Below are 23,924 nucleotides of genomic sequence, written 5' to 3'. Positions count from 1 at the left end.
ATGTACCCGATATTCATTCCCATAATGGTAGGGAGGGTGGGATCTGGGGAACCCATTGTTAAAGAGGGCTTCCAGATTCCCATAAGCCCCGCCCACAGACTCCGACAACCACCAGCTAGGGTTGTCAGGAAGAGGTCCTTGTCCCCATCAACATCAAAGCACCCATCCCCCCCCATGTTGAGGTCATGCAGTCTGGTATGGTTCAGGAGGGGGGGCACTCTCTCGTCCCCTCCCTTTCCTGACCTGCCAGGTTGCATACTCGGATAAGGGTCTGGTATGGATTTTGGGGGACTCCACGCCGTTTTTCGAAAAAAAAAAATTGGCCTGCTGACAGCTGATGACTCTTCAATTGTTAAGGATACGGTGACCGGCTTCTTGGCCCGCTCCTTAGCAAACAGCTATGTACAGTGAATGTAAAAAAATATGAAAGAAATGTTCAAAAGCAACATGCATAGATGTGAATCAAGCTTTAGTGCCCTTGCAATTCGCAACTGTGTCACTCAAGCTATGATTCACGCTAAAATTGTGGCTGTCCTTTTAGACAAGGTTACCAAATTTGAGCATCCCCACATAGAGGCCTGCCTTTTTTCACTATGCTTGGGGGCTAATGCACCATGGTTGCCTATTCACATAGCCTTACTGATCGTTAATTCCAGTAAGCTCCATCTACCCTACTCCACATGCTGGCTACATCATCCTAGCGTTTCTCTAATGCCCCGTACACTCGATTGGAAATTCTGACAGCAAAAGTCCGATGTGAGCTTTCCGACCATGTGTATGCTCCATTGGACTTTTGCTGTCGCAATTTTCACCAACGAAAGATTGAGAGCTGGTTCTCAAATTTTCAGACGGAAAAAAATTCCTATCGTAAAATCAGATCGTCTGTTGCAATTCTGACAATTAATTTTCTCGGCTCTTCATAGTGTTGTCTTATGCCCTGTACACACGATCGGTCCATCCGATGAAAACTGACTGATGGATTTTTTTCATCAGTTATCCGATGAAGTTGACTGAGGATCAGTCGTGCCTACACACCATCGGTAAAAAAAATGATCGTGTCAGAACGCGTTCACGTAAACCACGTAGACGGCACTATAAAGGGGAAGTTCAAATCCAATGGCGCCACCCTTGATGCTGCTTTAGCTGATTTCATGATAGTAAAACACAATTCGCGCTTTTCTGTCTGTTACAGCGTGATGAATGTGCTATCTCCATAACGAACGCTAGTTTTACCAGAACGAGCGCTCCCGTCCCCTAATTTAGTCTGAACATGCGTGGATTTTTAACTGATGGACGTGCCTACAGACGATCATTTTTTTCCTATCGGTTAGTTAACCATCAGATAATTAAAAAAAAAGGTTCCTCGTTTTTTAACCAATGGATAAAAAACCGATGGGACCCACACTTGATCGGTTAGTCTGATGAAAACGGTCCATCAGACCGTTTTCATCAGACAAACCGATCGTGTGTACGCGGCATTAGTTCAAAAAAATAAGGGAAGGGGAAAACATAAAGGCACTCACATTTGCCAACATCCGAAATATTGAATCAAGAAAAAACGTACTACACAAGGTAGTGACAGGGCGGACTTTTTCAGGCAATCACAGGGACATAAAGTTTATAAAAATTATAAAAATTGAATTACAAAAAATTCGAGATTTTCCTAGCTTGTGACGGAAAATATTAATTATATGAAGACAGGAGGCGAGTATCTTATGCATTATCTTTCTTTAATAATGCCCATAGCAGAAATACAGTAAACATTTATTGTAACTTAAAAAATTCAAAGAACTACCCTTCCCAGCAGTCCTTGGGCCAGTGTAGCCCCTCCCAGACCGTAGCCTATATAAGGGACTGTCTGAGGTAACCTATTCCTCTTTCTTCATGCGAATTAGTGTAAACAGGAACAGAAAGTCCAATTAGACATCTCCGCGGCTGCCGGGAACCTTCCGACCGGAACACAACATCCGAATCTGGAGGAAACGAAGGACAAGGCCAACACGGACCAACTTCATCCGGACCAGCTTCATCCCAACGGGGACTATAGGAAACCCAAACCATTCGGAGCCGACCGGTCAGTTGTCCTCCGGAACATGGACCAACGGATTCAGTCAACGGCATCCCGACTCCGGATCTGGAACACAGTAGGAACCTCCATCTGCGGTGAACTAAACCCATGGATCGAAACGGACAGCAATCCCAACGGGGATAGTGAAAACGAACTCCCGGGGCGTACCAGCCTCCGACTTGCAGGGTGCATGGTTCATCAGTCTAGAACGAGAGAGAGACAACCTCGTGACAGGGTTGGGTTGGGAGGGAAGATACTCGCCTCCTGTCTTCATATAATTAATATTTTCCGTCACAAGCTAGGAAAATCTCGAATTATACATCAGACAGGAGGCTCATATCTTATGCAAGTTCAAAGCTATAACAATGCATATGACCAATAACAATCAAAATAATCCACAACACTGACATAGATATGTGTACCTCCTGTTCAAAGCGGGGTTGGCGGAAAAGCGGTCGCTGACAACAGTCCGCCGCTATAGTAAGTCACAGAGGAAACCGGGAAGAGAGGATTAACGTAGGAAACGAGGAGTTGAAAGACTTGCGAAGATCGCAGCGAGGCTGTCAAGGACATATAAGTCTGTAGACAGCGGACCACATACAGTTGTGGATGTGCGGGGAAGAACGGGTAGAGAACCGTTCGAAGTACCGTCTGGTCCAACGCACGACGGGAAAAGACTTGAGTCTCTGAGGCGAGGAATGACGCCTGGATATGTCCAAAGCCTTGACGTCTGACCCACGATGATGGAAATCAGACACAAGAAGACATTAAGCTCGAAAGATAGTAACCTCAAAACAGAGTGTCAACGTCCCCCAGCCCGAGAACATGATCATGACCTTGGAAAAATCCCAAGTGTGCTGGTACTTAACTTAACGCCTTAAACTTAACGCCTTCAAAATTGACACACCAAGTAACCCAGAGTCCCCAAAGAGTCCGCCCGATAATTGGCTATTACAGACTCTGGCGCTTGAACGGGGTCGACCCGTCGTTGATCACACCAAGTAACCCAGAGTCCCCAGGTAGATCGAGATGCCGATCTAGTCCCGGGGCCCAGTCCAAGGCAGGGAATCCCTAGCTGTTCCCAAAAGGTCGTAGTCTGCGACCGGAACCCCGATACTAACCATGTGAGGAGAGGTAGGATGAGCTTCGTGAGTAGAGGGTGCAGATCCCCGTTCGGACCAGCGAGGAGGTGGGGGGAATGAGGAAACAACCTGGGGAGTTCCACCGTCATCCTCAGAAGGAGGGGAAACCATGGCTGCGTCGGCCACCACGGAGTGAACCGCACGACTGATGCCCTCCGGCTCGCTAAGTGAAGGAGGACCCTGAGGGTCACCGGGAACAGGGGAACGCGTAATGTGTCCCCTGTGACCACGTTTGGTGGAGGGCGTCCACATGGTGCGCCTCCGGATCCGGCCTCCGGTTGTAAGAGTGCGGAAACTGGTGGTTGATACGGGGAACGAACAGGTCCATAGAGAAGGATCCGCGAAGTGAGCGAGGATCAGGGACCCTGACCGGAGCGGTCGTCAATCGTTGGAATCGGTCAGGTAACAAGAATCCAATCTGCCACCCTATAGGGATAGTCTGTGGCATATCCCGCAATCGGGACGATGTTGCATTCCAGGCAGAAGTGCCCGAAGTCTTACTAGATCCGCTAGGATTCTGGATCAGGGGCCCACCAAGCGATCGACGTACCGGACTGCGGGTACGTTGTCCGAACGCAATAGCACACAGCAGATGGACGTGCGTGGCAACAGACTTCCGATGGCAAAAAAGGCCGTCAGGGGTGCACGTGTTGATGTGCAGCCGAGGGTTCTCTGCGGACCACGTCCTACCGGAGGACGAGGGACTACATCGAGCACCCCAGCCGAGGCGGCTGGTATCCGACCCTATGACGAAATCCGGTGAGGAGTTGAAAATGTCTCGCCGTTCCGTTTGACGGCATGACGTAACCACTACCGTAGGTCCCCCATGGCTTCACTTAGTTTGTATAGCGAAGCCCCTAGCGAAGATGTAGAGTCTCGAGTCTCTGGAGGGTTCGACAGTGAAGAGGGGCTGGAGAGTGGCCTGGATTGACACCGGGAACAGGCCGACTAAGCGAGTCAGTCCGCGTAAGGACACCCGCTGCTGCCCAGCATGATACTGATGTCTTTGCGGATGGCGGCTAATTGGGTATGGGTAGCCGAAGGGACGCTCGGTTGGTGTCCACCAAGAACCCCAAAAACTCTATCTCCTGAAATGGGGAGATAATAGGTGTTCATGATCTATGAGGAGTCCCAGATCGCGAAGCGATCCGAATATTCCAGGAGGCGTGTTCGCTCGCTAGGCGAGGGGAACCAGCCATTAGAAGTAGGTCGTTCAAGTAGATGTTCAACCTCACCCTTGTTCCACAGGGCAGTAAGTTGGTGAGATTTCTCAAGCTCCCACCGGACGAAAAACCGCCTTTCTTCTTCCTGATCGGGAAGATGTTGTTGAGGAAGTTCAAAGAGAGCGGGTCCATCTCTACTATCGGCTGTTTGGTCCAAGGTCTAGCAACCTGTTGTCCATTAGGACGGTGTTTAGGTTTGAAAAACCGAATGGGATGGTGAACCAGGTATACGCCTGGTAATATAACTCCATTTGTCCTACCGTCTTAAAGATATCATCAATTAGCGTGATCCCATTGTGCTAGGTCAACAGGCTTACAGAGGCGGTAGCCTGCTCACTAAGGCGTAGGGTTAGGTGATAGGTCCAGAGATCTAAGACCCAGTACTGTGAGGTCCCAAAGGCCCTCTCTATTCCCTTCCTGGAATACTGAATGATTATGGGATCCACTTCTGGAGTGAGCACCACCGTATTTGGTAATGGAAGGGTGAGTATTCCACCCTCAACTTGTCCGGTTAGCGTACCGATCGATCTCCGGGTCCAGCATTCGATCTATTGGATCACCTCAGGTAGAGGTGCCCAGTCACCGGAGTGTGGGTGGCCAATCACCTCCTGATCGAAAATGGTACTCCACAAGAGTCCAATAAGGTTTTACCCTGGGACCTAGGGTTGGCGTCGTCATGGAGCGCCATGTGCCCACTGCTCACATAATCATCATCATTATCATCATCATTTTCATCCTCAGACTCAAAGGTGTTAGCCGCCTCGTTCTTCCGTGGACGACTCTGGAAGAGTCCACGAGGAGTCTGGCTCAGTCCGTCTAGCGGATCGCTGCCTCTGCATGTGCATCTCCCCGAGGCTCGGGGGTCGATTGGAGTCTGGGAAGGCAGTGGGTCGGCAGGCCCGGGAGGGTACTGCCTGGGGCATGTTATTTACTTCCCCTGCCGGGGAGTCCGTGGGTCGGCAGTCCTGGGAAGGTACTGCCTGGGGTATGTTATGTACTTCCCCTGCCGGGGAGTCAGAGGGTCGGCAGTCCTGGGAAGGTACTGCCTGGGGCATGTTATTTACTTCCCCTGCCGGGGAGTCAGAGGGTCGGCAGTCCTGGGAGGCTACTGCCTGGGGTATGTTATTTACTTCCCCAGTCGGGGAGTCAATGGGTCGGCAGTCCTGGGAGGGTACTGCCTGGGGCATGTTAATTACTTCCCCTGCCGGGGAGACGGAGGCCACATTAATGTGACGGCGCATACGGGACGCCATGCCCTACTCAGGGGCATTATATCCTTGCCGGGAGATCCGGACATAGGGGTGCATGTGGGTTGGAACAACCGATGCCCTGGTAGTCTGGACGGACCTACCGACCAGTTCAGGAACCAGTGCAGCACTGAGGTAGGTAGGGCCTTCCAGGGCTGCGTCCACTACTTCAGTGGCACCAGTAGGGAGTAAAGGACCTGTCGCCAGCCACAGGAGAAGAGTCAGCTGTCTGCGGACAGCACGGCCGTGCAGCACAGGAAGATACGGAAGTTATGTACTATAACTTGTATAGTAATTTCTATAATTCATTCAATTATTGTTATAATTTGTTATTTATTTATTTATATATATATATATGTATTTAATTATTTATTTATAGACATTTATGTTCATTGATTTATTTATATTTATTTAATAAGTCAATAATTTATTCATTCGTATAATTATTTACATTTATTATTTATTTACATGTATTAATATATTCATTATATGTAGAATAGACTACAGGGGAATAAATTCCCAGAACAAGACTGAAGGTGAAGGAGTGACAGAAGCAGGGGAGGGGAGGAATTCCCCACCAGCTAGGTGTGAGTGACAGAAGTTAGATGAGGGGAGATATTCCCCACCACAAGGGGAGCTAGACGTGAGGCTCGGGGCCTAACGTGATTTGCATAGATCAGTGAGATCTACACAGAGTTCCAACCATACAGCCGCCCGCACCCTGGCGTGGCGGCGATGGGGAGAGACGGTCTAGCACACGGAGGATGGGGTCCCCAGGACAGGTCCGCAGCAATGGCGCCGTCGATTCGCGACAATAGCGCGATTGGTGCAGGGAGATCCTCACCGCCACGCCCCCCTCAGAGATGAGACACTCTGAGGAGAAGGAGAAGAAGGGAGGTAGGAAAAAAGGCGCCGAGATGTTAAAATGGCGCCGTCCTACCTCCAGTCAGAAAACGAGCAGTGTGCAGAGCGCACCGGGGAAAACAAAAGAAGCAAAGCAGCGGTATATTGTAAAATAAACAAATAAAGAAGCCCAATGACTGTAAGATGTACACATCAGAGGAAACCGCGTTCTCTACAAAACGGGTGGCACAGATAGCAAAGTGGGAAAAGCATACAGCAAAAACTAAACGTTTATCATTTTAGAAATATCAGTTGTGCTTCATAAGACAGAAGGTTGATAGAACAACACACAGATGAAGGTCTGAGGGGATCAGAGGGTATATACAGATACAGGTGGAAGTTGAAGGGAATAGCGGAGGAGGGAAAAACCTCCGTAGCTGTAATAAGAGCCGGGGTGGGAGGGGGGGGGGGGATCCCCAGCACCCTGTGGAAAGACGATGTGACATTAGGATCTACACAAATTAAAAAGGCTGCTGATAACCAAATAACAAGCAAGCCTACATAAAAATTATAAACATAGAGTAATGTACTTATCTGAGTTCTGGCTATGAGCAGAAAGAAAGAGGAATAGGTTACCTCAGACAGTCCCTTATATAGGCTACGGTCTGGGAGGGGCTACACTGGCCCAAGGACTGCTGGGAAGGGTAGTTCTTTGAATTTTTTAAGTTACAATAAATGTTTACTGTATTTCTGCTATGGGCATTATTAAAGAAAGATAATGCATAAGATATGAGCCTCCTGTCTGATGTATAATTATAATTACATACAATAACTTCAATAAAATACAGTGAAAGAGTACAGGGTATACATTCACAAGCAATATTATCTTTCATCTCGCCTAGCGGCTTCTTCAGGATGAGTTTGAGAGAGAGTTTTGGACAATAGAATATTGCTAGTATCATAAGTCTGAAATGACATATGAAAAACTTGTAATGTACAAAAAAAACATAAGGAAAGTTACCAAGATAGATTAAAACACTGAGAGCCGACATGCAAAAAAGAATCTCAGAACAATACCAGTAAGACTGCTAGCCATCCACGTGCATCGAAAAGCCCAATTGGGATCACAGATGTATAGGAGATTTATAGCTTGTGAGAAAAAACTCAGGACGGCTAAAACATAGAAAGAGACATGATATGTTGTATTGCACTCACATTTAGCTTCAAGCCAGCAGATGGAAGAAATATATATTATTAATGTACCTACCCTAATAGGAAAAGAAAAGAAGGTTTCCTATGGTTGGCGGCAGGCCATGATAGATCAAGATTACATAAATCAATAGGTTCTATAGGAAGTAAAGAAAAGTAGGTGAATGGATCCATGTATGCTGGCTAACATATAAAGGTAACTTGCAAAAAGTGCCCATTTACCTGAAGTAAAAAAAGAGCCAATCCAGACCGGGACCAATGAGGCACGGAGCAGGGGAGAGGAGCCAGGGTGGAAATTAGATCCACATACTGGGCAACCACACTGCAATGTCCAATAGGGGACAAACCAGAGAATTGGAGGCCTGGATAGATAACATACAGGTATTAATGAGAGTCTGGCAGAAATATAAAGCTTACCCAGTCCAGCAAAGTCATGGATGCATACCGCGGCATTAGTGTTGTAGGTCACCGCGTTCTTGACGGTCGAAAGTTCAGAGAACTTTTGTGTGACCGTGTGTATGCAAGTCAAGCTTGAGCGAAATTCCGTCAGAAAAATCCAATCGTGTGTACGCAGCATAAGATGCACGCCTCTTGTTAACCACCACTGCACCCTATTTCCAGCAACTTCATCCACTTAGAGTTTGTTATATCATTATGTTTGCCAATGCTGCCTAAACTTTACTTCTGTTGCTATATGCTCATTGTCACCCTCACATTTACTGGATGTGTTCTTTGTTGTAAGCTCTATCTCTCAAAAATTACATGCTTTTCATTGTACTTTGTTTTTGGTTATCAATAACATATTTGAACCAAAAAGATGAACCGGCCTAAGCATTGTTGGAACTAAATAGGCCACATACCATAGCCCCAGTTTAACCACTTAAAGCGGAGGTTCACCCAAAAAACATCTATATAAGATCATATTCTTTATACTTCCAACATGTACAGTAGGCCCTTTTTTTTTTTTTTGGTGTACATACCTTATTATGGCTATTTTCAATCCGGCTTCCGGGTAGTCACTCCCGCGGGAGTAGGCGTTTCTATGCTGCGGCGCAATGTCATCTGGGACTTCGCCCAGATGATTGACGTCCTTGAGAAAAAGTTCTCCCCGGCCGCATAAGCCCCCCCCTATTGTGTAGGCGCGTCACGAGTGTCACAGAGTTTCTGAAAGAACCCAAACATGCAGAGCTGCGAATAAGCTCCCCACGGCACCTGCGCACCGACTAAGAGCAGTGTAGAGCTGACTGCGCAGGCACCGTATAGAGCTGACGCGCAGCTCTGCATGTTCGGGTTCTTTCGGAAACTCCGTGACACTTTTGAAGCTCCTACGCAATAGGGGGGGGGCCTTATCCGGCCGTCGGGAACTTTTTCTTAAGGACGTCAATTATCTGGGCGAAGTCCCAGATGGCATTGCGCCGCAGCATAGAAACGCCTACTCCCGCGGGAGTGACTACCCGGAAGCCGGATTGAAAATAGCCATAATAAGGTATGTACACCCAAAAAAAAGGGCCTACTGTACATGTTGGAAGCATAAAGAATATGATCTTATATAGATGTTTTTTGGGTGCACCTCCGCTTTAAGGACCAAGCCTGTTTTTCAGACTCGGTGTTTACAAGTTAAAAACACTTTTTTTTGCTAGAAAACTACTTAGAACCCCCAAACGTTATACATTATTTTTCTAACACCCTACAGAATAAAATGACGGTCATTGCAATACTTTTTGTGACACTATATTTGCACAACGGTCTTACAAGCGCATTTTTTTTGAAAAAAAATTACTTTTTTTAATTAAAAAATAAGACAACAGTAAAGTTAGCCCATTTTTTTTATATTGTGAAAGATAATGTTACGCCAAGTAAATTGATACGCAACATGTCACGCTTCAAAATTGCGCCCGCTCGTGGAATGGCGTCAAACTTTTACCCTTAAAAATCTCCATAGGCGACATTTAAAAAATTCTACAGGTTGCATGTTTTGAGTTACAGATGAGATCTAGAGCTAGAATTATTGCTCTCGCTTTGACGATCGCAGCAATATCTCACATGTGTGGTTTGAACACCATTTTCATATGCGGGTGCTGCTCATGTATGCATTCGCTTCTGCGCGTGAGCTCATCGGGACGGGGCACTTTACAAAATGTTTTTATTCATTTTACTTTATTTTATTGATTTTAAAACTGTTTTTTTTTTTTTAATTGGGTCACTTTTATTCCTATTACAAGGAATGTAAACATCCCTTGTAATAGAAAAATGCATGACAGGTCCTCATAAATATGAGATCTGGGGTCAAAAAAACCTCAGATCTCATATTTGGACTTAAATGCAATATATATTTTTTTTGTCATTTGAAAAAATGACAACAAAAAATGTCCCTTTAAAATGTATGGGCGGAAGTGACGTTTTGACATCGCTTCCGCCCTGCTATGGCATGGAGACGGGTGGGGGGCACCTTGCCCTCACTCGTATCCATACCCAGCCACTGACAGGTCCCGATCGCCTTCGCCACTACCGACTGCTCCGTTGGGATGGGGGGCCCTCTCCCGCCACTGATAACGGTGATCTCGTGACGAATCCGCCGCAGAGACCACCATTATTGTTTACAAGACCGGACGCTAAAAAGATGGTTATCTTGGTTGTGGCAGCAGCTGCTGCTGTTACAGAGATATCCATCTTTAAACTGCCGACGTATATGTACATGAGCTGGTCGGTAAGTGGTTAATTTTTGAAAAATCACAACCCCATTCTGCAGAAAAAAAACTCTGTTTATGCTATTTCTAATGCCGCGTACACACGACCATTTTTCAGGTTCTAAAAATTGCGTTTTTTTTTTATGTCATTAAAAACGATCATGTGTGGGCTTCAGAGCATTTTTTGGGTTATGAAAAACGGGCAAAAAAAATGTGGATGCCGCGCACACGCGATCATTTTTCTTTTTTTTTTTTAAATGTCATTTAAAATGATCGTGTGTGGTCAATTTTTTTTTCGAACATGCTCTATTTTTTCACAACGTTTTAAACAATGTCGTTTTTCGGGTTGTAAAAAATTATCGTGTGTGGGCTTTAACGATGTGAAAAACCTGCGCATGCTCACAAGCAAGTTATGAGACGGGAGCGCTCGTTCTGGTAAAACTACCGTTCTTAATGGACTAAGCACATTCATCAGGCTGTAACAGACAGAAAAGCGCGAATCGTCTTTTACTAACACAAAATCAGCTAAAGCAGCCCAAAGGGTGGTGCCATCCGAATAGAACTTCACCTTTATAGTGCCGTCGTACGTGTTGTACGTCACCGCGCTTTGCTAGAGCATTTTTTTTCACGATCGTGTGTAGGCAAGGCCGTTTTAATGATCAAGTTGAAAAAAACGTCGTTTTTCTAGAGCCTGAAAAACTTCGTTTTTTACAACCCGAAAAATGATTGTGTGTACGCGGCATTAACCTCTATCATTGCTGAGCAGGACTGAAAATGTTATGCTAGCAAAGCATGATTCAATAAATGAAATCCCTATCTTGTTCCATGCAAGGCATGCTGCTAAGTCAGCATGATGTGGCAGAGGAATTTCATTTAAAGGAGTTGTAAAGGAAAATGTTTTTTCACCTTAATGCAATCTATGCATTAAGGTGAAAAAACTTCAGTACCGCCCCCCCCCCCCCCCCCCCCGAGCCCACATTTTTCTTACGCCTTCGGCTGGCGCTGCTGTCAATCACGACCAGTGACGCGGCTATGGCCGCTCGCAGTATTACAGGAGCCTGCCTGCAAATTCTCACCACCATGCAAGCTCTCTCGCATGACTGTGGTCAGTACTTGCGGGGAGGACCAGAGACAGCCGCCGAGGGACCCTAGAAGACAAGGATCGGGGTCACTCTTTGCAAAACGAATTGCACAGTGGAGGTAAGTATAGCATGTTTGTTATTTTAAATGATTTTTTTTTTTTCTTTTACTAACACTTTAAGATCCAAACCCCGTCACTTACACTTGTGTGATATCTTTAATGTAGTTAGACTGTTCTGTTATGCCGCGTACACACGATCGTAATTTCCGACAACAAAACTGTGGATTTTTTTCCGACGACGGAATGTTGGCTCAAACTTCTGTTGCATACACACGGTCACACAAATGTTGTCTGAAATTCCGAATGTCAAGAATGCAGTCACGTACAACACTACGACGAGCCGAGAAAAATGAAGTTCAATGATTCCGAGCATGTGTCAAATTGATTCCGAGCATGCGTAGGATTTTTGTGCGTCAGAATTGCATACAGACGATCAGAATTTCCGTCAAGAACTTTTGTTGTCGTAAAAATTGAGAACCATCTCTCAAACATTTGTTGTCAGAAATTCTGACAGCAAATGTCCGATGGATCTTACACACAGTCGGAATATCCAGCCAAAAGCTCACATCGAACATTTGTTGTCGGAAATTTCGATCGTGTGTACGTGGCATTAGCCAACTTTACATAAATGTATGCTATTAAAGCAGAGGTTCACCCTAAAACAATTATATACCGTTACATCCAGCATACTGCTGACATCTACAGTATGCTGGTATTTTTTTTTTTCGCGCTACATACCTTCTTATAGTTCTTCTCACCCGGCTTCCGGGTTCTCACTGCCCTGGGGAGTAGGCGCTCCTATTAAGATGCGTAGATGATTGACGTGCGGGTAAGGCACGTCACGCGTCCCAAAAATAGACGATCTGGGACTCGGCATTATACGGCGCCTGCGCAGTCAGCTCTACATGACAGGCGCAGGCGCCGTATAGCGCCAAGTCCTAGTTCGTCTATTTTCGGAACGCGTGACGTGCCTTACCCGCACGTCAATCATCTACCCCTCTTCATAGGAACGCCTACTCCCCGCGGGAGTGAGAACTCGGAGCCGGATGAAAAGAACTATAAGATGGTAAGTACAGCGAAAAAAAAGAAATACCAGCATACTGTAGATGTCAGCAGTATGCTGGATCTAATGGTATATAGATGATTTTTAGGGTGAACCTCCGCTTTAAGGGTCCTAGCACATGTCAGAAATTTACACCGCATTATTTATATTTTTATTTTTTAATTGTTTACATATTCTTTTAACATGTATCTGTTATTTATCTGCAATTTGACTATCTGATGTCAGAAATCATGAAAATGATCCCTGGACGCTGCCATTATAGCACATGCGCTCACAGGTTCTGCCCGGCCTTTGGATCCTGGCAAAGTCAGCACTTCTACGCACATGCTGTGGAAATGTCACACACCCGCAAAGACAGGGAAGGTTTCTAATTTCACAACTAGAAGTATTTGTTCATGTGCAGATACTGGGTACTCCAGCACATGCCTAGATGTGCCACGGGGCTCTCTCCGGACCTGGGCCCTGTGGCACATCTGTGCACGTGCAGGGGGGCATCGACAATATCTCACCATGTGAGGAAAGCAGCATTAGTCAAAAAAGCAGGGGAGGGGAAAGGAGGCGGGGGGAACTTCACAGTTAGTGTTAGGGTCTGCTTTAACAGGGGGGGGGGATATTAGCAGTCCCTTTAAGGCAGGGGTCTCAAATTCAAATTACCTGAGGGCCACAAGACAAGTTTTCATATGCCTTGGGGGGCTGCATGCAAACTTTCAAACTTCAAAAACAACAGTACTGGTGTCAGCGAACACATTATTAACCCCCAGCACTGGTGTCAGCGAGCGCATTATTACCACCAGCACTGGTGTAAGTCAGGGTTTGACAAATTTGCTTGGAATCTAGGAGCCAGCTAAAAAAGTTAGGAGCCAGAAAACGCACCCCGTCCCGACGAGCTTGCGCACAGAAGCGAACACATACGCGAGCAGCGCCCGCATATGTAAACGGTGTTCAAAAATATATATAATGTTTGGGGGTTCTAATTAGAGGGAAGAAGATGGCAGTGAAAATAGTGTAAAATTACATTAGAATTGCTGTTTAACTTGTAATGCTTAACTTGTATTACCAACGGCCACCACCAGGTGGCGCCAGCTCACATCTGGTGGTAATAACTTGTAATACCAACGGCTCACCACCAGATGGCGCCAGCTCACAAAAAATAAAAATAAAAAAACCCTGCTATAAGGGTATAGTTATATTCTTGTCAGTAACTGTCAGCAACAGCTGTTCTATTTCACTTTCCAAGTGGATAATGTTTTGCTGCAATCAGCAGAGAGGATAGATTGAGTGGGAGTGGCTCAAGGCTGTTTGGCTTTGACCATTGACAGCTGATGCTGGGCTACATAAGAAGAGGGGCACTGTTTTATGTGATTGCACAGGAAAGCATTATATTCTATTTGGCTGCAGGGAATAGTCAAGCCATCATGGTCCTTGTGAATTGTTAAAAGAAGGATAAAGAAAAAAAATCAATCTCTTCACGGCCCATTTAAGTTAGGTAGTGTTTCTCTTTGCCACTATTATTACTTGCCTTTTTATGGGTGGTAAGCTCTAGGGGTCAGGACTTCTGTGCTAAACTGCTTAGTGAATATACAGTATTTTCTCTACTACCAGCTGGCATTTGTAGATACTACAGGAAGAATGGTGAGATACAGTAGTCTTTAAGGACATGAATGTGTGCCCATTTTATGATATTTTGGAAAAGACAATATTTTAATTTGATGTAAAGAATAAAACAAAGTTTGGTAAACCTTGATTTAAGCAATATATTGGGCTCCATTTACAGAATGAACTTGCATGAGATATTTAGGCGTCAGGACACATTTTGCCTAAATTTCGCATGCGATCCTAAAACTAGACCGATTCACTGGACCGCTTTTCTGTATTTACTGAGAAACGCTGAACACACTCGGTAAATACTGCATGAAAAGGCAATAAAATCCATTCACAGAAGGAAATACGGTAAATAATTAAATGAATGCGAAAATTAAGTAGTGATCCAGGCATGCAATATGTGTGGAATGTGTACTGGTTGTTAAAGAGGAAGTAAACCCTTCCATTTAAAAAAACAAACATGCCATTTAAAAAAGTAAACCCTTCCATTTAAAAAAAAAAACCTGCTAGAGAAAGGCATAATGAGTTAGTATGCACAGCATACTAACTCATTATGTGTCACTTACCTGCGTTTGAAGCCCCCGAAGTCCCCCATCCACCGCCGTCGCCATGTCCCCTCGTCGCTGCTTCCTGTTATCGCCGCTCCGGCGCTGTGATTGGCCAGAGCGGCAATGACGTCACTCCCGCACATGGGTGGAAATACGTCATTAACCCCATTAATGCCATTAAGAAAAATGGCACGCTCAGTGCGCCTGCGCCGTTGTCTACGGCGCGCATACGATGTAGACATCGACGCTCGTCTCAATTGTAAATATCTCCTAAACCATGCAGGTTTAAGAGATATTTCTTGCACCTACAGGTAAGCCTTAATCTACGCTTACCTGTAGATGCAAGATGTGTGGTTACAGACCACTTTAACCGAAAGCGTGGATTAAGGCTTACCTGTAGGTGCAACAAATATCTCCTAAACCTGCACGGTTTAGAAGATATTTGCAAAAGAAAGGCACCGATGTCTACGCAGGCGCACTGAGCGTGCCGTTACTAACGGCGATCATGCCGTTAGTGGTGGCACCCGCGTACATGCGCGGAAATGACGTCATCGCGGCTCTGGCCAGTCACAGCGCTGGAGCCGCGATAGGCAGAAGTGACTCGCGGAGAGATGGAGCATATGAAGGAGGTGACCGAGCACCGCTGCGGGGTCTTCGATCTCAGGTAAGTACTTCATAATGAGTAAGTACTTCATAATGAGCTAGTATGCTATGCATACTAGCTCATTATGCCTTTGCCTTGCAGGGTGTTTACAAAAAAATTTGGGTTTACTTCCTCTTTAAGGAGTGGACAGCCACCCAAGGGGAGGGGACAGAACATTTTTTTTTAGATTTGTTTATTGCCGGCAGTTCCTTCTTTTACATTCAGCTGTCAGCTGAGACAGCCGATGACTAATCTGTTGTTTAAGACACAGCGGGCACCCGCTCCTTAACAACCATGTTGTTTAGTGGTTGTTAAGGAATCGGGCAGCCACCCACTCCTTAAAGGAACACTAAAGGTTCGTTTTTTATTAGATCAATTGATTGCTGTAAGCTAGAGCATTTAAATATCACTTACCTTGTTTTTCCTTTTGACCTCCAAAATACAGTAATCCAGGTTTGAAAATGCCATTTCCTGTCACTCCTCTTCTTGCTTTCCACCAGCATCTGAACCGTTTTGCATGGTGGAAAGCAGAATGTGCTCACCGCCTCCCTATGACTACAGCCCTGCGTGAAGATGCTCTCTTATCCCTCACAGGCATGGAGGCTAAGCCTAATGGCAATTGTAGTTCCCATTAGGCTGTGATGCAACAAGAATGAATGCGCACCGCAAACCAGGAAGTCAGTGAGAATAACAATTCAGGAGTGACGGAGGTGAATAAAACAGATTTCAACAGGTATCAAACTAGTTATAATGCAAACCATTACTTTTTACTTTATCAACTACTGTCAGACTTTAATTTAAGAGGAAAATATTTTTGTCTTTACAACCCCTTTAACCACTTGACAACTGGGCACTTAAACACCCTTAATAACCAGACCAATTTTCAGCTTTCGGTGCTCTCACATTTTGAATGACAATAACTCAGTCATACAACACTGTAACCAAATGAAATTTTTGTCCTTTTTTTCCCACAAATAGAGCTTTCTTTTGGTGGTATTTGATCACCTCTGCGGTTTTTATTTTTTCCGCTAATAATGAAAAAAGAACGAAAATTTTGTAAAAAAATGAATTTTTTTTCATTTCTATTATAAAATTTTGCAAAAAATGAATTTTTCTTCATAAATTTGGCCTAAAATGTATACTGCTACATATCTTTGGTTAAAAAAAAAAAAAAATTGGGTTATTATTTAGTCTGGGTGAAAGTTATAGGGTCTACAAGCTATGGTACCAATTACTGAAAATTTATCAATTTGATCACATCTGAAGTACTGACGGCCTTTCTCATTTCTTGAGACCCTAACATGCCAGAAAAGTACAAATACCCCCTAAATGACCCCTTTTTGGAAAGAAGACATTCCAAGGTATTTAGAAAGAGGCATGGTGAGTTTTTTGAAGTTGTAATTTTTTCCCACAATTCTTTGCAAAATCAAGGTTTTTTTTTTTTTTTTTTTTTTTTTCCACAAAAGTTTCATATTAGCAGGTTATTTCTCGCACACAGCATATTCATACCACAAAATACACCCCAAAACACATTCTGCTATTCCTCCCGAGTATGGCGATACCACATGTGTGAGACTTTTACACAGCATGGCCACATACAGAGGCCCGACATGCAGGGAGCACCATCAGGCGTTCTGGAGCACCCAGACCAGTTCTGACATTTCTCTCCTACATGTAAAAATCATCATTTATTTGCTAGAAAATTACATAGAACCCCAAAACATTATATATGCTTTTTTAGCAAAGACCCTAGAGAATACAATGGCGGTCGTTGCAACTTTTTATCGCGCATGGTATTTGCACAGCAATTTTTCGAACGCATTTTTTTGGGAAATAAAACAGTTTTGTGCTTTTTAAAAAAAAAAACATTAAAGTTAGCCCAATGTTTTTGCATAATATGAAAGATGAAGTTACGCCGAGTAAATAGATACCCAACATGTCACCCTTCAATATTGCACACGCTTGTGGAATGGCGCCAAACTTCGCTACTTAAAAATCCCCATAGGCGACGTTTTAAATGTTTTTACTGGTTACATGTTTTTAGTTACAGAGGAGGTCTGGGGCCAAAATGATTGCTCTCGCTCTAACGTTCGCAGCGATACCCCACATGTGTGGTTTGAACACCGTTTTCATATGTGGGCGGGACTTACGTACACATTCGCTTCTGTATACGAGCACGCGGGAACAGGGGCGCTTTAAATATTTATTTTTTATTTTTATTGTTCATTTTACTTTATTTATTTTAGTTTGACACGTTTTTCCCCAAAAATAAATGTTTTGATCACTTTTATTCCTATTACAAGGAATGTAAACATCCCTTGTAATAGGAATATAGCATGACAGGTCCTCTTTACAGTGAGATGTGGGGTCAATAAGACCCCACATCTCACCTCTAGGCTGGGAAGCCTGAAAAAAAACAAAAAAAAAAAAAGATCCTGGCTTCGATCGCAGCGGTGAGTCAGAAGAAGCACCGGAGGGCGAAGGGAGTGGGGACGTCCACTTTTGCCTCCCGTAAGAACGATCAAGAGGCGGAACAGCCGCCATGATCGTTCTTATGGTGTAGAGAATCGCCGGCTGAAAAAAATGATATCTGAATGATGTCTGTAGCTGCAGGCATCATTTAGATATCCCTGCACAAAGTCAAGGACCTCATATGACGTGGGCGGGAAGTGGTTAAAACACATTTTTTTCCCCAGAGTATTTTCTGGGTATTGCAGAGTATTGGCCGGGGTATTGCAGAGTATTGGTGCGGGGGTATTGCAAAGTATTGGTGTTGGGGTATTGCAGAGTATTGGCCGGGGTATTGCAAAGTATTGGCCGGGGTATTGCAAAGTATTGGTGCGGGGGTATTGCAGAGTATTGTGTGGGGGGTATTGCAGAGTATTGTGTGGGGGTATTGCAGAGTATTGTGTGGGGGGTATTGCAGAGTATTGTGTGGGGGGTATTGCAGAGTATTGTGTGGAGGGTATTGCAGAGTATGGTGCGGAGGGTATTGCAGAGTATGGTGCGGGGGTATTGCAGAGTATTGTGCGGGAGGTATTGCAGAGTATTGTGCGGGGGGTATTGCAAAGTATTGTGTGGGGGGTATTGCAGAGTATTGCGCGGGGGGTATTGCGCGGGGGGTATTGCAGAGTATTGCGCGGGGGGTATTGCGAGGGGGGTATTGCAGAGTATTGCGCGGGGGGTATTGCAGAGTATTGCGCGGGGGGTATTGCAGAGTATTGCGCGGGGGGTATTGCAGAGTATTGCGCGGGGGGTATTTCAGAGTATTGCGCGGGGGTACTGCAGAGTATTGCGCAAGGGGTACTGCAGAGTACTGGCAGGGGGTACTGCAGAGTATTGCGCGGGGGCATTGCAGAGTATTGCGCGGGGGCATTGCAGAGTATTGCGCGGGGGCATTGCAGAGTATTGCGCGGGGGCATTGCAGAGTATTGCGCGGGGGCATTGCAGAGTATGGCGCGGGGGCATTGCAGAGTATGGCGCGGGGTTTTTGCAGAGTATGGCGCAGGGTTTTTGCAGAGTATCGCGCGGGGGGTATTGCAGATTATCGCGCAGGGGGTATTGCAGAGTAATTGCGCAGGGAAGGCAGAGTATTGCAGGGGTTAATGCAGAGTATTGCACAGGGAAGGCAGAGTATTGCAGGGGTTAATGCAGAGTATTGCACAGGGAAGGAAGAGTATTGCAGGGGTTAATGCAGAGTATTGCACAGGGAAGCCAGAGTATTGCAGGGGTTAATGCAGAGTATTGCACAGGGAAGCCAAAGTATTGCAGGGGTTAATGCAGAGTATTGCACAGGGAAGCCAGAGTATTGTAGGGGTTAATGCAGGGATGGCTGAGCAGGGATGGATGGATCTGTGACTGCAATAGTCACAGATCCATCCACAGCGCTGCTGACACCCCGCGCTCCCCCCTCTCACACTGTATCGATCGGTACAGCGAGAGGAGGGAGGAACCGGCGTCATCAAATGACGCCGGTTTGTTTACCTGTGATCGCGCCGTCATTGGACGGCGCGATCACATGGTAAAAGACCGCGGTTGTCGGTCAATTACCGAGATCTGTGTAGCGCCGGGTCTCATAGACCCGGCGCGCACAGAATTTTCAGTGTGCGCGCCCGAGGCGGCGCGCATTACTGCTTCTGGTGGGCGCCGTTAAATAACGGCGACCCCCAGTTAAGCAACCACCTTGCCGCCGTTATATGACGGCGGCTGGTGGTTAAGTGGTTAACAACACCTTTTTATATTAATGTTAATAAATACGCCGGCAAGTGCCAGGAGTTAAATTACTGCATGTTTTCACTACTAGAATACCACGAGTCTTCATAAAATAACTCATGCAGTATTTTTTTTAGCATTCTTTTGTAAATGCCAAAAACGCTTTTGAAAAATAACGATTTTTTTAAGGAGAAACAAACCGCTTTGTGAATGGAGCACAGTAACCAATTCAGCCCCGGAAGGTTTACCCCCTTCATTACCAGGCCTTTTTTTGCGATACGGCACTGCTTTACTCTAACTGACAATTGCACAGTCATGCAGCATTGTACACAAATAAAATGTATGTCCCTTTTCCCCAAAAATAGAACCTTTTTTGGGTGGTATTTGATCAACTCTGCGGTTTTATTTTTTTTTCGCTATAAACAAAAAAAGACTGACAATTTTGAAAAAAAAAACAACGATATTTTTCTACTTTACGCAATAAAACACATCTAATAACAAAATGGAAAAAAATCTAATTTGTTCATCAATTTAGCCCAATATGTATTCTGCTACATATTTTTGGTAAAAAAAATCCCAAAAAGCTTATGTTGATTGGTTTACACAAAAGTAATGGCATCTACAAACTAGGGGATATTTTTATGGAATTTTTTAATTTTTTTTATTTTTTACTAGTAAGGCAGCGATCATCAATTTTTTTAGTGGGACTGCATCAGTGCTGTGGACAAATCGGACACCTAACTGACACTTTGGACACTTTTTGGGGACCAGTGCTAAAAAATATCAACTGGGGTTAAGTTAAGTGTGCTCCTTGGGAGCACATTCTAACTGTGGGGGGAATTCTGTGACTGGAGGAAGACAGAGATCCATGTTCCTGCTTAGCAGAAACACAAGATCTCCATTTTCCTCTTTCACACAACAGGCTCTGCCTCTCCTGTGAACGATCGCCGGTGGCCATCGCGGCCACCCGACCCACTGATTGCATTCCGCTGTGTCCAATCACAGGCGACATGCGTGTGCGCCCCAGAGCCGAGAAGAGAAATCACGTACAGTTATGTGATTTTGCGCTTAAGGGTCACCCTGCTGCAGTATATGTACGTAAGAAGGTCCTTAACCACTTGCCGCCCGCCAATGACAGATTGACGGCGGCAAAGTGGTTGCCTAATCCTGACTGGACGTGATATGACGTCCTCAGGATATTGATATAGGGTATATCACGGAGACACTTTACCACGTGATCAGCCGTGTCCAATTACGGCTGAACACGATGTAAACAGGAAGAGCCGTTGATGGCTCTTCCTCACTCGCATCTGACAGACGCGAGTAGAAGAGAGCCGATCGGTGGCTCTCCTGATAGGGGGGGTTCGCGCTGATTGTTTATCAGCACAGCCCCCGCTCGGATCGCCACACTGGACCACCAGGGAATTAAAAAAAAAAAAAAAGGGGGAAAAAAATTGTAAAAAAAATATAAATAAAAAAAAGACAGACAAAAAAAAGATGCCAATCAGTGCCCACAAATGGGCACTGATTGGCAACGTGGATCCATCAGTGCCACCCCTCAGTGTCCATCAGTGCCACCCCACAGTGTCCATCAGTGCCACCCCACAGTGCCAATCCGTGCCCAGTGCCCACCTATCAGTGCCCATCTGTGCCACCCATAAGTACCCATCAGTGCCACCCATAAGTACCCATCAGTGCCACCCATATGTGCCACCCATGAGTGCCCATATGTGCCGCCTATGAGTGCCCTTCAGTGTCGCCTATGAGTGCCCTTCAGTGTCGCCTATGAGTGCCCATCAGTGCCGCCCATAAGTGCCCATCAGTGCCACCTATGAGTGCCCATCAGTGCCGCCTATGAGTGCCCATCAGTGCCGCATACCAGCGCCCATCAGTGCCGCATACCAGCACCACCTATCAGTGCCACCTCATCGGTGCCCATCAGTACTACCTTATCGGTGCCCATCAGTGCCACCTCATCGGTGCCCATCAGTGCCGCCATATCAGTGCCCGTAATTGAAAGAGAAAATTTACTTATTTACAAAAATATTAACAGAAAAAAATAAAAACTTGATTTTTTTTTTTTTTAAATCAGTCTTTTTTTAGTTGTTGCGCAAAAAAAAAATCGCAGAGGTGATCAAATACCACCAAAAGAAAGCTCTATTTGTGGGGGGAAAAGGACGCCAATTTTGTTTGCGTACAGTGTAGCATGACCGCGCAATTGTCATTCAAAATGCAACATGGCTGAAAGCTGAAAATTGGCTTGGGCGGGAAGGTGCGTAAGTGCTCTGTATGGAAGTGGTTAAGCAGTTTTGAATAACAAAAAAACTTTAAGAACTGTAGCCTAAAGTGTTTCTAAAGGCAGACAATTTTTTATTTACCTTAATGCATTCTCTGCATTTAGGTAAAAAACCTTCTGTGATTAGGATACTCCACTTTATAATTACCTAAGCCTGATCTCCATCGAGTGATGTGCATAAGAACAGCAGCTCTCTTCGCCCTCTCCCTCCTCTCAGAGACATCAATGGGATTCATTGGCTCGTGCTGCTGTCATTCACAGCCAGTGAGGAGGAAGCGGGGGTCAGGGCCAAGACAAGCTCTGTGTGTCAATGGGCAAGGCTCAGGAGCGAGCCTGCACAAGTGACCACAAAGCAGGCGACTTTTTATGGGGACACTCAACAGGGGGAATCAGGAGAGCCGGGGACCTGAGAACAGAAGGATCGGTGCTGCTCTGTGCAAAACCATTGCACAGAGCAGGTAGGTATATGTTTATTTTTTATTTTAATTAAGAAAATGAGCATTTACAATAACTTTAATTTACTGTCTTTGCATGCTGAGAGTGTAAAGGCTCACATCTGATTTTAATAATACAGCCCCCACTTTTTAGGGCACTCATGAAAAGCATATCAGAGAATTAGGTAAGCTAAAACATGACTTTAAGTATTTAATTACAACAAAGTCACAATATCATTTTGGCAGTACAGAAAGTTCTGTTGCTTAGTAACATTCTTGTGTACAAAACATTTTGAGAAGGAAATCATAAACAATTCCACTAAAAATGCGTTACAGCATTTCTAAAAGCACTTTTGTAGCTTACTGAGCATTCAAGTGGAGCAAGTGTAGGCAGTTTAAATATTAAAATAGCCTGATGGTGAAAAAAGGAACAGGTTTGTACAGTGTGTTCCTTCTGATATCAATTGCAAGCCTTTTTTTTTGCTTGTTCCTCCTCGCCCAAATCTATAGATGAGCTACATCAGAAGATACTTTAAAGGGTCACTCCACTTTCGTGGAAAAAAAAAATAGCAAATAAAGAAAAAATAATATAGCGCATATAATTGCGACACAAATCATATTGTAATAAATTAAAAATTACCTTTCCTTTTCAATCTGCAGCCAATGACATTTTCTGAGAATACTTTGCAATATGGCTACCTGGAATTGTTCTGTACACTCAGGGCCAGATTCAGGTAGGCTTACGACGGGCGTATCAGTAGATACGCCATCGTAAGTCCGAATCCGCGCTGAGATACGTTTAAATGTTGCTAAGATACGGTCGGCGTTAGTCTCCTATGCCGTCGTATCTTAACTGCATATTTACGCTGGCCGATAGGGGCGTGTACGCTGATTTATGCCTAGAATATGTAAATCAGCTAGATACGCCTATTCACGAACGTACGCCCGGCTGTCGCAGTAAAGATACGCCGTTTACGTAAGGGGTTTTCAGGCGTAAAGATAAACCACCAAAAAGATGGCACAGCCAATGTTAAGTATGGACATCAGAACCGCGTCAAATTTTACGTTGTTTGCGCAACTCGTCCGTGAATGGGGCTGGCAGTAATTTACGTTCACGTCGAAAGCATTGACGATTTGCCGACGTCATTTGGAGCATGCGCACTGGGATACATCCACGGAAACGTCATTTAAGTGGGGTCACACTTAATGTACATGAAACATGCCCACAGCTTCAACATTTAAATTAGGCGGGCTTACGCCGGTCCTAATACGCTACTCCGCCGGCGTCAAAATCTTTGAGAATACCATACTCGCCTCTCAAAGTTACGGCGGTGTAGCGTATAGGAGATACGCTACGCCCGCCTAAAGGTATGTGAATCTACCCCAGAGTGTGTACTGACCACTCCCCAGAAAAATTATTTCCTGCTTGTGTGATTGGCTCTTCAGTTTTACCAGAACTCTGCTTAACTTCTTGAGACCTGCGCTATAGCCGAATGACGGCTACAGCGCGGACCTGAATATCCAACTGGATGTCAATTGACGTCCGCCCCTTTGGGCGTTCCCCGC

Source organism: Rana temporaria, chromosome 2, assembly GCF_905171775.1.
Source record: "Rana temporaria chromosome 2, aRanTem1.1, whole genome shotgun sequence".
Taxonomy (NCBI): domain Eukaryota; kingdom Metazoa; phylum Chordata; class Amphibia; order Anura; family Ranidae; genus Rana; species Rana temporaria.
This window is presented reverse-complemented; position numbering follows the sequence as displayed.